The 13,827-nt window shown below is 40.1% G+C and overlaps 1 long non-coding RNA gene across 2 annotated transcripts in view; it reads left to right on the top strand.

Moving 5' to 3' along the window:
• Window positions 1-9,592, top strand: part of LOC144770444 (uncharacterized) — a 35,051-nt gene extending 25,459 nt beyond the window's left edge. For both annotated transcript variants that reach the window (XR_013598900.1, XR_013598899.1), the window contains 2 exons: window positions 7,696-7,852; window positions 9,341-9,592. This is a non-coding gene — a long non-coding RNA (uncharacterized LOC144770444). The remainder of the gene's footprint in view (window positions 1-7,695; window positions 7,853-9,340) is intronic.
• The last annotated feature ends 4,235 nt before the right edge of the window (window positions 9,593-13,827 follow it).

Raw genomic sequence — 13,827 nt, 5'->3', positions numbered from 1 at the left:
GGATTCCAATTTTGTTTTTCCCCAACACTTTCATGGCGGTCCATCTGCCATGATAGGTGACTTTGGGACCCCTAGCACGGCCCCTTTTCCCCCTGGCCCTTTTCTATGGGGCCCTTGGGGCAAATTTGGTGCCCCCCAAAACATTCCTATACTGTGGGGCAGGCACCGTATGGTGCCTGTCTCACAGTGCAAGGATGATTAAACTCTATGGGGGTCATTAAGATGTCCGCCCGCCATCTTAATCATGATGGGGCCACCTGCAAGACATGCAGTGGTCCCACCAGCCCAATTAGGATGCACCCCCCACACTGGCAGACGCATCCTGGGCTTTCAACATTGAGGGCAGTGCTGCTGGCTGCAGCGCCGCCCGCAATGTTGAAAGTGCTTTAACCGCATTTCCCTGTACCGTGTGGCAGGCCCCATGCTGTGCCTGCCACTTGGTGCAAGGAACTACAAGGGGGTACCATGGGTACCCCCCAGTGCAGCAACACCCCCCAAACAAGGGGGCCCTGCAACAGAACCCCAAACCCTGCCAGCCTTTCTATGGCGGCATCGCCGCCATGGAAATGCCTCTCCAATACCCACATCCTAATATGGCAGATGGTGCCTGCTAGGCACCATATTAGTGGCCCTCCTCCTCCCGCCAAGCAATCGTTACAATTGACACCAGCAGAAAAGCAATGTACCTACTTTCTGTCTGCCGGCCCAGCGGTGGCGATTGTTCCGCCATCATAATGAGCTCTTTAATTTTTTCAATTTCAGCTTGTGCTGTGAAAGCACAAGCTGTAATGAAAAAATACAGGATCTGACAGCCAACACTGCAGTCAGATGATAATCTGGGAAGGGAGACCGCTGACTCAAAGTCAAAGTCAAAGTCAAAGTTTATTATGTTTTGGCTCTCGATGAGGGCCACATAAAAATAAACACACAAATATACAACATTAATTACAGATAAATCACAACAAGATAAGAAGGAAACACTACTTGTCTACCGGTAAAGCGATCATCAAACCTCTCCCTATACATCATTAATAAATATCTAAAAACCCTTTAAAAAAATTAAAAATTCTGAAACAAAACATTTCATTTGGAGGGCAGTAAAGTGCATGGCAAAACGTTTTTACATTTCAGATTCCTAGTTGTAGACAAATTGGTTTTATCCATTTATGGCGCAATGCGGGACAAATAAACAAGACATGGTTACGATCCTGTACAGCATTATTACAAAGATTACATTTTGGCGATACCCCATACCATTTCGCTAAAAGGAGATTTAGTGGAAGCAAATCATGTCTTAAAAGGTACCATAACCTACGGACTCTATGAGGAATATTCCAAATAAGGTATTGTTGGGCCAGCTTTGGTATATATGTTTTTACCAGTGATTCCCTTTCTTTTTGCCTTGGTTGGGCAAGTATATCCAATTTATAACAGAGTTCCCAAGATGCACATTTTAATTTAGACTTTAGCTCAGCCGGTGAGAGTAGGAATAAGGTGCATTCATCCAATTCTAACAAGGATACTGCTTTTCTAAAGTTTTTTACTAACAAAGAAAACTCGTTAAAGTTGCCCAAGAGTTCCCTTTTAATGGCTTCTCGTAAGGAACCCGGTTTACCTCTGGCCAAACAGGCTACCCATCTTACGAGGGCTACCAACCCCTGTACCCAACAGCTTCGTAGTCCGAATTCCAGCCTGCATGAAGATGCAGAGCATGCTGTATTAAGGGAAGAAATTTTTCTTAGTACCTTTCCTTCCATTTTTTGCAGAAATCCCCATTGTTTCAACTCCACTAATTCAATTCCGTACAGTAGAGTTGCAGGTATCTTTGCTCTAAATACATCCAAAAAGAGTGAGAAATGTCTCTTCCCTGTCGCATTGTATAGGGAACATAACCCCATGCCATGGGCCAATGCTTTTCGTGAGTTATGATCTATGTGGGGATTCTCACTAAGGTTTGCTGAGATTATTTTGCCTAAAAAGGTGTAGGTTTTAACCACCTCTAGTTTTTGTCCACCTATAGCCCAGCTATAGCTTCCAGACCTACATTTTTTCTTTCCAAAAATGCACATGATTTTACTTTTCGAAATATTAATTTTCATGTAATGTGCTTCAGCAAATCGATTCAATGCATGTAGACGATTAGACAAACCCTTCGGGGTTAAATCTAAAACAAGTATGTCATCCGCATACATTAGAACCGATATGGATGACCCTCCAATTGTCGGGGCTAATCCCTCACAATCTGCAATGGAAGATGGTAGGTCTGCCGTATATAGTGAAAACAATATAGGGGCCAGTATACATCCTTGTTTTAGCCCATTCTGAGAAGGGATAGATTGAGAAAGATCCCTTTCTCCGCCTTGTAGCACCTTACACCACGTGTTCGAGTGAAGAGACTTTACTAATTCGAGTAAATACACTGGCATACCCAGTACAGCCAGCTTTCTCCACAGCGTTGGACGGTCCACCTTGTCAAACGCTGTAGAGAAATCGATAAATGCTGCATATATGCCACCACCTCGAACACGTACATATTTGTCCACAATCACCTGCAATAGTGTCAAGTTATCTAGAGTTCCATGCTCTTTGCGAAATCCCGTTTGTTCCATAGGTAAAATACCATTTGTTTCTGCCCATTCAGTTATTAACATTAAAAGACATTTGGCGAAAAATTTTCCTATAGAATCCAATAGAGCTATTAGACGATAATTCATAGGCTTATCCCGTGCACCCTTTTTAAATATGGGGATTAATATACTTCCCCTCCAAGAGTCGGGGACTGATCTAGATATAAAGCATGCTTGAAACACTGGGAGAAGAATCCTACTCCAGGAAGTGACGTCTTGCTTAATTATTGACATAGGCAATTCGTCCTGACCCATTGCTCCGGAAGAGCGCATACTCTTTATCACGGTAGCTATGGATTTCTCGGTAGGGAGTTCTATTTTATGCTCACTATTTGAGGCTGGATCCCATTTATCCCCCACTGTACCGTTAGGTGCATATAAGCTAGATACGAATAATATCCAGACATCTTCCGCAATAGAGATTGGGGTGGGTGTTGTTATTGCTCCACATCCCTTCCCTATTATGGACCAAAAATCTCTAGATTTGATAAAGGCCGAAGCCTCTCTTAACCTAATCCAGAGAGAATCCTCTTTTTCTCTTTTTAACTTAAATCTCAATCTAACCCTCCTTCTTTTTAGTAAGTCTAACTTTTGCTCATTTTCCCTAGATCTATTAAGGTACTGTTGCCTCACCAATTTGTTTATCTCCTTGTTTAAACTAAATAGTTTACTAGGAGAAAAGTGTAACTTTTTAGAATTTCCAGTTTTCTTAGCTATCTTGGTAAGTTTCTTTATAAAATTTTTCGAGGTGTAAAAATTCCATACCCTGCCATTCATCTAATTCTAGTAACGTTTTGGCAAGGATATTTTGTACATCCTTCATAGAGAGAGTTTCCCAGAAGCATTTTCCAGATTTACAATTAATAGACACTCCTCTATTCACTAGGGACCAAGAATTAGTTTCTGGAGGATTTATTGAGACAGTTATATTGATCATTTTATGGTCGCTCAAAGAAGAGTGAGTGATCACCATATCTCGGATGAGAGTGAACGTATCATAGTCCGTGATTGCATAGTCCAAGATAGATTCACCCCTGACCGCTGACTCCTTGTCGGGTCGTCCTGCTTCCGATACGTTGCCAGTCATATGCGTAACTGGCATCATAATCGGCCCCTTGGATGCCAAAGTTCCTCTGACTTTGAACCAGCTCTAACTTATTATGCATTGCTCTGCAAGAATTTTGTGGTCCTCTAATTTTTCATTGCAACACTTGCAGATAATCTGGCATTTTGACATATCGAAATGTTCTTCTACAAAAAAACACTGCAAATTCAAGCCACTTTTCTCAGTTTGCTTGATCAGTTTTCAAGAAGACATCAACATTTCGAATGTGGTCTTTGTAGTGAGTGCGCTGATAACAAATACAAACAAAGGGGCTGATTACGAGTGCGTCGGACTTCCATCGTCGCACTTTCAGTGGTGCAGCAGTGGTGGTCCACCGTCCTCCGGATTCCGACTTTCAAAGACGTACTTGCAGTGGACCACCGGCTGATCCAGGAACAGTCATTCCATGGTGGTGGTGGAGCCGTGCCACAATGTAACATTTTCAGCGGACTGCACCAGTCCCACTGAGCATATTACAAGTTCCTGCACCACAAGCCATTTCATGGCGGGAGCCCCCCCACGAAAAGGCTGGGCAGTGCAGGAACAAAGAGGGCCATATAGGGCCGCCACGCCCTCTCTGCCATTGGGAATGTCTTTATTCCCACACAGTTCTAGCACGGCATGGACGTCACCGTCCATGCAGTGTTGTAGCTGTTTTTGCCATTTCCATTGCAGTGCCTATTTTCCAAAGGCCCGTCCCCCTTAAACGAGTTCAACTTGTAATAAGGTGGGTGGTCCTGGTGTGCCTTTAGCAGTGCTGTGTCAGCTGAGAGCCGGCGCAGCAACGCCAAAGTCGTAATCATCCCTAAAGTTTGGTTTCTCTGTTGAAACTGGATTCAACTTTGCTATTTCTCATGCAAAATCATCAGAATTAATATCTGCTTTCTGTTGGTCTACATCTGAACATACCAACTCCTGATTATGAGCAGACTGCACTTCAGCACCAAAGAGACGTGACTAGATATCTTACCAAACATTTTCAACCTCTGACAGTGTACCATACAAAAGTGCTTTGTTCATTCCTCCTAAACACAATGCAGGACTTTTTAGAAATGTGTCTGAATGGTTTTATTGGTGTCTTTTTGAGTGTGTCAGTTACTGTTTGGCTTTATGAGTGGTGGGTACATAAGTAGTTTTCTCTGGGGATGTAACATCAGTGCCTGCCTGACTGTGTGTACAGATAATATACTATTACATTTTACAATGTAATCAATCACCCACATCTACCTCCAAACACACTCATTCATAGTAGCTTAATAAAATAACTATATTTTCTCTATAGCCACTGCAATTCCTCCTTTGCTGCTCACTATGTTTTCACTTAATATCTTCAACTACCCTCCCTTTTATTTTCCCTTTTGCTGTTGTGTACATCCTACACATTTTCTTTCAGCTTATATACCCTCATAACTTTTTATTTCAGCTTATATACCCTCATAACTTTTTATTTATAAATACTTTTTAAAAGTGCACCCTAATTCACATACCTGTGAAATCTCTTTACCTTTCTCCAATATGTTTATCATTATCGCTTAAAATCTGTAATCAGTAAAAATCTCTACTCATAAATATAGGAATGGCCTTCCATTCTCAATATAAGAAGTACAATTATCAGTATTTTTTAACAATTTCTAAAACTCCCATAAAGAAGCCCAATTGGTATTTTTTGGGGGTGGATCTGTGGATCCACCATAGGGTTAAAAGTGCCCCCTGTTTAAAGTTGTGGTGAATCCCTTACAATCATTTAACAAGCTGATGTTAATGCTTTCCATTTGTTTTTTACTTTGTGGAATGTACTCAAAGAAAAGCCAAACAGTCTATAATGAACAATGTTTGTACACCACTCTGCTTGTGAGTTTTACAGTGCAGCCATTTTTGTTGCCTTCCCAGCACACTATGTTAGCTCTGTTTCCATGATGACCATGATTGCAACACTCTCTACCTACCACTAAGTCAAAAGTTCACCTTACTTTCTGTAAGCAGCATACAAGCTTCAAATTAAACTGTAAAAGGTGTGGTGGACTGGTTGCAATTTCAAACATATCCCTAACAACATAACTTTTTTTAAAGCCAATTACAGATGCTGAAACTTATATCTCCAAATCAGTACCTAATGTTACCTGCACAGCTCCACCAGCCAATCAAGTATGTTCTTTTGTTCTATTATATTTCAGGTGCCGTCCTCCATTTTAACTGCCTTTCATCTTTAAAACTACCTCATTCAGCTGCAGCCTTCTCCTGTGTGCTACTCCTGCATGCCTCCAATATCGTCAGATTGTGGATTCTGGATAATAGTTTTGTGTTTTGGGCCAAATAGAGTGCTGGAAAGATTAGCATTTGCAGGGATTTGGAATTACATAATGTAGATATTACTTGGGTTGGCTAGAGAGCATTAAAGTGGCATCAATTGCTGCATTTGGTTAAAAGCATTGTGGATTGCCAACATCCAGAAGTTATGATTGTGCACTGTGGTGGCATTGACCTAGCCACAATTTGGAAGGTAAGAGTGGAAATCCTAATGAAGGATGCAATTGGTAAATTAATGAAACTTTACCCTCATATTGCCTTGGTGTTGCCCAACATCTGCCAAAGACAGGAGAGGCAGTGGTCAACCAAATTCTATCAACAGATAAAAATATCCAGGAAACATGTTGAAAAAACTATTTCTGCATTCCTCTGAGACCACAACATGAGCTCCATGTACCACAACAACTTCCAGTTTGATATGGATGGAATATATCAAGAAGATAGAGTCCATTTCACAAATTTAGGAATAGGGTGATCCTCAAGAACTTGAAAGCATCCTGGTCTATGTCTAGTTATCATCTACACACCATAAACGCAAAGGTTCTTTTCAGAGCCAACCCTATTCCCAAACATTATTTATTTATTTATTTTAAACTCCTTTGCTATTGTCTCACTTAAATCCGCGAATCCATCATGGATTGCAAACCACAAGCACACATTCAAAACAAAATAGCAGGTTTTTGCTCCACAACAGATCTGAATATCCATTCTCAACAAAAAGCATTTTTGCAAAACAAGAACACATTTAATACACTAGGCGTATAACTGGCTACATGGGTATATGAGAGAGTTTGAAAGTGCCTCTATCTGAGTGTAAATGGATATGTGAGTGTCTGTGTGGATCTCTCATTGGTTGACTAAGTAATTGTGTGAATCTCTCAGCTGGTGTCTTTCTGGTTATACAGGTCTATATCTTGCTGTCTCATTAACTGTTTATTTGTGACTGTCTGTGTGTTCAGCTGTATGGGTGTGTGTGTATGTGTTTGAGTGGCTGTTTTAGTGTCTGTAGGGGCGTGTGAGTTTGTGTGTGTCACTGGCTTTCTAGGTCTGTGAATGGGTTTCTGAGTGTTTGACTTGGTTTATGAGTGGTTGTTGAGTAATTTTGTGGGTCTCTGACAGGGTGTGTAAATATTTGTGTATGTTTCACTTGGGATGTTAGTGGCTGTATAGGTGTGTGATGATTATGTCAATGTCTAACTGGGTATGTGAGTGGCTGTGTCAGTGGCTCTATGGGTGTGTGATTGTTAGTGGCTGTATTGGTGTGTGATTGGGTATGTGAGTGGCTGTAGGAATCTGTGAGTGTACCACAGTAAGCATTTAATTGCAATATCCTTTTTTGAACCATAATGAGTGTATACTTTTAATGGTTTCGTTTTTTAAGTTTGTTAACATCTGTTGTGATCTTTAACAAATATGTTGTATTTGTTTATGGGACAAATCATCAGTATAATTTGATAATACTTAAAAATCTTTAGTTTTGCCAATGATTAAATATCACAAATAGTGGTGCATTATTTAGCCATTAACAACCATACTTTTAATAACTGTAGAAGTGTAATGAATGATTTCTTTGTATCCAAATATTTGTATTCCATGAATGTATTTTTAAGCATAGTAGAACTATATTTATACTCGTTAATACATTTTCTTTCATAGGTGAACAAGAATATGGACTCCATTCGTGGATGATGAGTCCATTTGCTCAACCACAGAGTGATGGGCCTTTGGTCTTTTCAGTTCAAGATTCAAGTGTTTGGACATGTCAGGAGGCACATGCCTTTTCTGTCCATTATTGGTGTGCAGAATAATTGTGGTATGTGTTGTGCCACATAACATTTGCATAATGTTTACTTTAATATGACACAGAGGCGACCACAATAGATGTAAATGGCGTACCGGAAATGGTTAATAATTCAAGTGAAGGCTGTATGGGACGAAATCAGTTGTTTGATTTCTGATACTATTTATTGAATTTATTTATTTAATAGTTTAAAATTATATTACTATTAGTTATAATCATTGAGTATTTTTTAGTATTATTAACTTCAATCATTTGAATGTTTAAAAAAATCTGCATTGTCTTATTATAACCTTAGTCATAATATTGTAGGTGACATCAAATGTACATGACTTAGGGTCTGATTTAAATCTTGACGATAAAGGCCCCACCGTCGATTTTTCATTTTGGTGGGTCAATGGGCAAAAGACCCCACAGTTTTACTGCCTCCGGCAGGAATTTTCATCTGCATCAACATCGTCATAGGCAGAAGTGGCTAGCGGCAGAACTCCAGCCAAGAGGCCCCCCAAGCTCATTATGATGTGCCTTTCTATCAAGGCAACTGTGGCAGATGTCCCTCCTACTTAGAGTTGTTAGAATTGAAGGAAATGAAGTAAAAACTGAAATTTGTTCCTGCTTCCGCTTCGATCTTTTAATCAATCGCACAGGCCCCTTCTTTGCTGCTCCTGCTCCACTAGTATGCCAAACCACTCTGTTGTTGCCGAGATCTAAGGTTAGCTACTTGTTCAATTGTCCTACTATGTTCCATGTGTTGACACTTGCTGTAGCCTCCTGTATTGCTTGCATGGAATAGTTTTCTTAGGTGTAATGCATTGGTGTTCATTTTCCTCAAGGTAAATTGAACACACCTTTATTGACACATAAAAAATCAAATACATTGTTGCTTTGGTGCATGCTTGATGGTAATGTTCATATTAGACAAAACAGCTAGAGCCTTCCTTTCATTGCTAGAAATATTATACGGGATGAATCTACTTTTCTTTTCCAACACCTTTACCAGTTTAAGTACAATCTTCTCAAACACTAGAATTTCTGTGCTCATAAGGCATCCTGGGGGATCAAATTGTGAAGGTAAGTATAATTTATCCCTCTCCTCTTACTCCATTTCAGGTTTATCTTTGACTAAATGGTTGAGCCTAAAGGTTGTAAAGAATCAATAGAATTTACCCCTCAGCCTAAAACTATCAGGACAATCAGTAAGGACACATCTCAAACCCTTACTCAGTACACTCTGTTCATGGGTGTTGAGGGTATGCTTTGATATGTTTGTGACAGGGGATTTATGTGTGAGGCTGTTATTCATCAACAGCAGTACATGTTCCTTGTCTGACTGATGGTTATTGCCTCTCAAACCTCTTGATTCCTACATAGCTGGGCGTACTGGAGTACTTATCTAACAGTTGATTATAGTTCATGTTGAACATTTTAAGGTACAAGATGGTGTTTTTCACATTCCAGTTGGGCTGTGGTGTGGCCCTTCTCACTGTTTGTTTTTCTTGACAGGTTTTAAGTATTGAATACAGATAGCAGGCCATCTTTGGTGAGTGGTTAAATCTTGCAATGGACATAACAGGATGGCTAGACTGTTTGAGCCACCTTATCTTTTGTTTGAACATTGGGACTCACATAACCATTGGGAACCTACAGTGTCTGTATTATACAATGTCTTTTGTCTGTTGAATCACTTTATCTACACTGCGTCATCTGCACTACTTATTTCACATTGTCACACCTTGCAAGATATGTATGTATGGATGTAATACAAACATGTATCATTGAAACCTGTTTGGTTCAGCTTTTTTATTTGTGTAATTTTGCTTGCTATTTGTTTCAAGCCATATATTCACCATAGATATTTTTTTCACTTAACAGCGGACATGGAACACAAGCAGCATTGTTAATGACCAATTGAGCTGGTACTCTTATGTTTTGCTCTTCTAACAGCGGACATGCAGCATTTGCAGCATTGCTAATGTTCAATTGAATGTTAACTAATTATCTTATGAGGGTTCTCATTTAAATGAGTCCCACATGATGTTGATTATTATTTGATACATTGTTTATTAGGTCATGTGGGCTTACTGGGTTGTCCTTGTATCAACAACTACTTATGTTTTTGAGACACTGGAGCTTCCTCTGTATGGTGTGACATGCGTTTGTTTTTGCAGTTAGAGGACCTGTTTTCCTTCTCCATTTTGAGTGTTCTGAATTTAGTTTAGGATTGGTTTAGTTATTCCACTGTAGAGGGTGCTTCTGTCATAGAGTCTGCTGTTTCTGAAGTATTGGGCAATGTTGTTTTTGTTCTTGAAGGATTCCAACATGAATAACTACTTCTACATCTTTAATGTGTAGAAGTAGGATGACTGAGTTTACTTGGGCCTACATGTTTCATTTGTTGATGATAATGAATCCAAGGTAACTTGTTAGTTTACTAGAGTTGTTTTTTGGTTCAACCTCTATAGGTCACCAGGTACAATGCCATGGCAATGCACATTGGTAATAGACCACCAGATTGGTATTATCTCTGTTCTGCATGAGGAGGTTGCACTTCATCCAGTTGGCTACTTTAGTCATGCGCATTCAGAATTGTATCCTGGTACTGTGTGCTTTGTCTGATCAAGACATCCGTATTTTGAATTGTCTGTGTTGTCCCTTATGGGATTGTTGTGTACATGAATTATGTTTGCCATGGTAGGTTTTAGGGCAGTGGAAGAGGTTGAGGTAGTTTAGGGAATAGTGCAGGGGGATCGGGGATATGGGTAGTGTAAGTCAGGGTACAGGGTTTTTAGCCTGCAGGTTGTGGGAAGGGAATGTGTAGTTGGGTTAGTTTTTAGGGCAGGGTCAGGGTAGGTTTTAGGGCAGTGGAAGGGGTTGGGGTAGTTTAAGGGACAGCAGGGGGCAGGAGGGTTGGGGTAGTGTAGCTTCTCTTTGTAGTCATGCCACCTTTTCTCACAATTGACCAGGTTTCTTCTTTTCGGAGCTACAGCATTTGCTTTTGCCACAATTTTTGCCATAGTGCTTCCTTTTTAGATAAGGCTAATAAATATTTGCACGTCTTTGTCACCTCATCAATCAATAACTAGTAGTCCGCCTCTGAAAAGTTGACGTTCTTTTTGCGAGTGCCCTTCAAAGCAGCACCTCCATCCATGGTTGGCCCTTCCTGGCTGGTATTATCTTCATTAGTAGCCATATTTTCAATTCGGAAAACTAAGCTGTAGATAGCGTCACTCTTCAAATTTCACCATGACACCATGGGCACCTGCATAACACAGTTGTACCTTAGAGACAGAGATGTACCACATTGACTTATTACAGTACTACAATTTTGCATCGTGCTGTCTTACGCTGTCATAGCGCTTGGGTCTTGGTGCACCAATTAGTAAGTATGGTGCATACATGAGGTAAGAAAACAACGCAGTGCAAGCATTTTTCATGCATTGCTAAGCAACGCAGCACTATAGTAAATATGCCACCAAAACTCCTTTCAGGGTACATATACTTTTTTGTGTCCGTATTGCATAAGTAGGAAATTATGTTGCTCTTCACAGATCAGTTTGTTAAAATGTAATGTGTTGAATCCATCATCATCTTCTAAATAATTATTCAGCTCTGAACGATGCCTCGCAATGCCCAGCAGCCCGTCCGAATTAAATTCAACACTACCGTCTCCAGCGCTAACGAAAAGAGAAAAATATAGGAACACAACGTTTCAGGCACTGGCCACCATGGATGTTTAATTAACAGCATTCTAATCCAATTCAGCTTGCTCACCTATGTATGTCCTGGTGATGAACTCAAATAATTGAGTTTGAAACGACGTCGACCCCCTTCAACGTGAACTCCTTTCACTTTGTAAAAAAATGTCTAAAGGAGTTCCTATTACTGTTGTCAATGTGATGTCTTTATTTTAATATCACCCTCACTTCTCACGTCACGCTTATTGTCACTAATTGTGTGAGCACCTGAATACTATTGCTTTGGAATAAACACCTGTCATAAATTGACCTACATGTCCCTCTGTATATTACTTACCGCTCCCTTGTAAGATTCAACTTCCTTCTCTAAATCATAGTGCCCCCCTCCCCCCAGGGTCACTTCTGAATGGACCCTTAGGCCACACCAGAACCATTGTTTTCCCTAAATAACAATCATGTTCAGCACCCCGATCTGTGGCTCATTTGTCTCTCTTTCCCTGGGTAACTTGAGACAGAATAAAGTGCATTATTATTGGCGAGAAGGAAAGCGTGAGAAGGGAAACATATCCAGTTGTTTATTAAGTAAATCATTTAATCCTCACTCCTTTGGGAACAGATACATAGGGTTTGAGAAAAATAAGCATATTCAATAGACATTATATTCTCTGGTAAATTGTGCACCATACCGTAAACAAAACCCATATTATTTTGGACTATGTAGCGTCAAAATTATGTATTAATAAAAAGAAATCTATTTTTCCAAACTAGTAAGGAAAGAAAGCATGTGTTTTCGTGATGACATACAAAATGACACACAGATGGCGGGAGGGACTGTAGTTTCCGAAATTTCAAAACAACCTTCAGGCACATAGGCCATGGAAAATAAACATGCTCTGTTTCAATAGTAATGGCAAAGACACAGAAAGCATTCTTGGTCAGCATTGCACAATGAGCACAAGCCTAACAATATTCTACAGACAGCTTCAAAGTTAAAGCAGAAGTGCTGTAAAGCATTAACATAAACTAACAAAATTAACATACTAAATTCTATCTCAATGATTTATTCAGTTATCTAGGGGGATTGAACATTTAAATCTATTTAAGACGTGATGTGCTGTATTTTATTGTGTAACAGAATCTATACAGTGCTTAAGACCCTTGACATTCGGTTCTTGGGCGCCGAGTTGAAGAAGCGTGGTTGATATGATGTCTGTTGGAGTAATTAGAAGGGGTTGGATGAGAAGAGAGAGTTCCCGAAATGTTCTGTAAACATGCCCTGTTTACTAGTAGTTTGTATTTAAGCCTGAGATGTAGAAAAGTGTGAGCAACTTACCATATTTTTTTAGATCTTTATTTCTAAGCAGTTATTGTTATGTTCCATATAGGTACCCCAATATAGGCTCAGGTAACATCGTAACTTTTCCCATATACTCTCCCCTACATTACACAAATGACTGTTCCTGGGGACTGACCTTTTACCTAGATACGAGACTGCACACAGAAAGCCACATTTTCCCTGGTAAAAGCCTCATACATTATTCTTGACGATTCTTGGAAACTCAGCAAGATGCATGTCTCCTGTATAATAACTATGCTTAAAGTTCATTCCCGACGTCATTCTAAGTCCGACAAGTGGCACAGCAAGGTAGAAACCCCAGGGGGACCTTTGGGTATATAAACATCACATCTTGCTGAGACAAACGGAGGAGATCAGGACTTCCCTGCCGACACACTGACGGAAGACAATGAGGTTCCTCCATGCAGATACTCTAGCTCATAATGGTCTATCATCCCTTGCAGGGTGTCCCACTAGAGACCAAGACGGGGTCCCACAGTCTCTCACTTCAGGTTATGAGGTTGACTTTATCCTAGAGGGATTCTTGGCTTAACACCTATACACATGCTAGATACACTAGTTAGGGTAGCATCGTAGGAGTACACATTTTGATTGTCATGTATTTTATATACTTGCCTGTATTCATGATTATAGCAAGATGGTAGAAATCTACCATCCTTTTACTTTCTTAGTGCTTCAAATCATTTATATCTGTTACTGTCTATTGGTTGTTTCAGCACACCTATTTTACACCAGAATAACGACTGTTCAATAAATGCTTACTGAAAAACGTCCATACTCTTTATTCTGTGTATCTCTCTGATACTAAGTGAGCACGAGTGACTGAGCGAAAAGTAGTTCACTATTTCTACGGTCCTGAGGGATCAGGGTTGTCATGCTCGATAGTTGCCAAGAACTATTCTCTCCCTGATAATAGGAGTTTCTAGTGGCATTGTGAT

The sequence above is a fragment of the Lissotriton helveticus genome, chromosome 1_1 (genome assembly GCF_964261635.1).
Source record: "Lissotriton helveticus chromosome 1_1, aLisHel1.1, whole genome shotgun sequence".
In the NCBI taxonomy this organism is placed as follows: Eukaryota; Metazoa; Chordata; class Amphibia; order Caudata; family Salamandridae; genus Lissotriton; species Lissotriton helveticus.
Note: the sequence above shows the minus strand (reverse complement) of the source record. Positions and strands in the feature narration are given on the sequence as shown.